Source organism: Carya illinoinensis, chromosome 7, assembly GCF_018687715.1.
Source record: "Carya illinoinensis cultivar Pawnee chromosome 7, C.illinoinensisPawnee_v1, whole genome shotgun sequence".
NCBI lineage: Eukaryota > Viridiplantae > Streptophyta > Magnoliopsida > Fagales > Juglandaceae > Carya > Carya illinoinensis.
Genome location: NC_056758.1, coordinates 30,824,871 through 30,828,402, shown reverse-complemented (window position 1 = coordinate 30,828,402; position 3,532 = coordinate 30,824,871). Strand labels below are relative to the sequence as shown.

Sequence of the window (3,532 nt, the reverse complement as noted above, 5' to 3'; positions counted from 1 at the left end):
AGAGTTCTTGTGGGAATGATGTGGTTTAGGATTTTCCAACAGAAAAGTTTCAACCTGTCTTGGATTTTTAATCTCCAAAGGTTTTTCCAAATGTTTGGTTGTTCTGGAAGAGTATTTTGATTATGGTTCATGGTGATGTTTGCATAGGCAGATTTAACCAAAACTTTTCCAAATTTGTGATGAACCCAAACAACTTTGTCTTCCAAATTTTAGAAACTGGTTTGTGCCAGAGGAATTTTCATGATCTCTTCTACTGTGTCTTGGTGAAAAAGGGCTTGAAGAAGAAGGATGTTCCATCTTCTTGGTTCTTCCATGGTGAGCTCTGAGACAGTGGTAGAGAGATCTTTCTGAATCTGAGTATTTTTTGGGACAGGTTGAAAATTGGGAAGGGTAGGAATCTACGGATCATTCTAGACTTTGGTACCAAGACCATTGTTGATCTAAAAACAGATGCTACGTTTTAGAAAGTCCAATTGTTTGATAATACATTTCCAAATCTAGGAATCAATGGGTCTTTGATTGGTGGCAAAGATGGAATTGTTTTTTAAATATTTTCCAGTCAGGACATCTTTCCAAACGACATTACTACTATGTAGTAACTGCCAACCAATTTTTGAGATGAGGGCTTTATTGAAATCAGAGGTTAATCTAACACTATAAGAAAAATTAGTATTTGCGGTTAAATTTATTTTTGGCAGTACAATTTTGGTCGCAAATAGCCATTTTTTCAATTTCAGGAAAATGTTTGTGTCAACTTAAAAAAATAGTTGTTAAAAATCATTATTTGCAGCGAGTTCAGTGCGCCGGAAATAATCTGGCCACAAATAAGCCTGTCAGCCATTCCAAGGTCGACTTAATAACATTTTCGCCATTATATGTATTTGTTACAGCGACATGTTTTTACTTGTTACGGTGACTTTTTAAGTCACCTTAATAACTTCTGCAGAATTAATTCCTTCCCTTCTCTTATTATTTTTCCATGCTCGAAATTTTCCCTCTCTTTCTCGCTCTCTGTCTCTGTCTCTGTCTCTCTCTCGCTCTCGCACTTGGGTTCTATAGGAGGGTTTCCATTCAGAAGCCAGTGCCGCCGTCTTCTCACCATCTTTTCGCCGGTGAGTTTGTCTTTATAACTTCTAGGCTCCATTAATCTCTTTCTCACTCTCTGTAACCCTCACTAGTTTCTAACCCAAACCATAGTTCTCTGTTTTTGAAACAAATTAGTTTCTAACCCTCGCTAGTTTCTAACCCAAACCCTCGCTATTGTTGTTTAGGATTTTTCTCTAAGTTGCCTCCCCGAAATTTTGGGAAAATTTCTTTCTCAGTTTATTTTTCTGGTTTTTCATTCAATGGAAATATGATCTCTTCAACTGAAATCTGACAATAAAAATAAAAATAATTTTTTGTTATTTATATGCAGCCTCTCATGGATAACCTTGAGGCTCAAACCTACGAGACATTTGAGAAAGATGCAGTGAAATACATTTAGGTATATTTTGTGAGTTCTATTTTCGACAAGTTTATCTTTAAATGTTGCTGTTGTTGGCAGTCCTGTTAGGCAATAATTCATGTCAGTAGTAAGTGGACAGATTATGGTTATTATTAAAAGGCAGTATGCCATGATTACGACAGTGGAAACTAGTGATATTTTTGTTTGAACTAATACGCTGTGTGCTTACTACTTGTAGTACCAAAGGGCAATTTGTAAAGCTTTGCAAGATAGAGTTCCTGAAGAAAAAGCATCAACACTAACCATTGTAAGCAACCCACCATCTTTTCATGATTTCATTGATTTTAATAAACAAATATAATGCAGTTGGTATCTGGCATCCATTGCATCATTTTTTTCCTTGTATTCCTAGGTATTGATGGTTGTAGGAGCAGGGCGAGGACCTCTTGTCAGGGCATCATTGCAAGTACATTCATATAACTTCCGCTTATTCAATTGTGGCTATGTCACGTCTTTAGACTGCATGCTACATGGTGAGATCTCTTTTTTCATGTTGTATTCTATTTTTTTTTCCTCTTCATACATAGGCTGCTGAAGAAACTGGCTGCAAGCTTAAAATTTACACTGTGGAGAAAAATCCAAATGCAATTGTTAGGCAATTTGTGAGTTAATTATATTTTGTATTGCAAGCTTTGCTACTTTGCCGCAATGTAGATAACATGCTGGGAATCTGTGAACAATTATCATATTGGTTTATAAACTGCTGAAGTCATCTAGACTGATGCTTTGTTATTCTTGAGTTAGTTTAATCATTTAATTACGAGGTGGGCTTATATTCACATACATGAATATTGATTATGTAGGATATTGCAGTTTTCTTTTTCTAAATTTATCTTTTGAAAATTGCTTTCGCTCGACATTTTTTAGTGTATTGGTCGAGTGCATCGTTCTGTATGCCTTGGTGCCCTTTTTACTAGCAATCTTATATTTCGTGGAACAGAGCTTAGTCAAACTAGAGGGCTGGGAAGACACTGTTACCATAATTTCTAGCGATATGCGTTGCTGGGATGCTTATGAGAAAGCTGACATTTTGGTAAGGGCATATTACCTTGAATCTATTTTTTATTTCCTTTGATGCCTGCTTATTTTTCTTTGCCTTTTGTTGGTTCTTAGGTTAGTGAACTCCTAGGTTCTTTTGGTGACAATGAGCTTTCTCCTGAGTGTCTGGATGGAGCCTAGAGGTTTTTAAAGGACGACGGGATTTCAATACCGTCTTCGTAAGTATATTCTCCAAAGTATAGTATTTTCATACTTATGAAGAAATATATGAGTGTGTTATTTTATGAATTTATTGTCCCGAGGAAAATCTGAATGGGCTATGTGCTTGCTTTGCTTAATGGTTGACGTGCGAATGATGATAGATAAACTTATGCCATACAGCAGGCAAGACAAATTTTTGTTGTTGCAATGTTTTTATTTTAATATCATATGCTTCTTTTATGAAATTATAATAGGCCCTTTTCAGGTACACAAGTTTCATTCAACCGGTGACAGCTTCAAAGCTGTACAATGATGTATGCCGCTTGCCCTTGTGGTCTAAAATTTCCACCATTTCCTGATTCAAGTATTTAATTAAACTTTTGTGGTTATGTGGCAAGTTAAGTCACATAAAGATCTTGTGCACTTTGAAACTGCTTATGTTGTCAAACTGCACAATGTAGCTAGGCTTACGGCTTCACAACCTGTGAGTATTTATTTTTTATGCACATACTAACCCTAGTGTGCAAACATTTTTTGGCCCATCTTTTCTACTAAATTTGTGGGGGCTCACCGAAATATGTTTTTTTTTTTTTTTTTTTTTTTTTTTTTACTTTAGATTGATACATTCTTTATACATTTTCAAACAACTATCATTTATGTGTTGCTGGTCTTTTCTTCTCCATGGTTTCAGTAACTTTTTTCCACTTGCATAGGTATTTACATTTACTCATCCAAACAAATCATCTAAGGGGAGCAATTAGCGTCACAAGAAGCTTCGCTTTACAAGATGATAATATATGGGTTGCAACAACAGATTCTTCCATC

The 3,532-nt window shown here is 35.6% G+C and overlaps 1 long non-coding RNA gene across 1 annotated transcript; it reads left to right on the top strand.

The window, feature by feature from the left end:
• Window positions 1–1,402: 1,402 nt before the first annotated feature.
• On the top strand, window positions 1,403–2,103 carry LOC122315271. The gene is made up of 4 exons (XR_006243987.1): window positions 1,403–1,486; window positions 1,686–1,754; window positions 1,860–1,913; window positions 2,035–2,103. It is a non-coding gene; the product is annotated as an uncharacterized LOC122315271 (long non-coding RNA).
• Window positions 2,104–3,532: the final 1,429 nt, after the last annotated feature.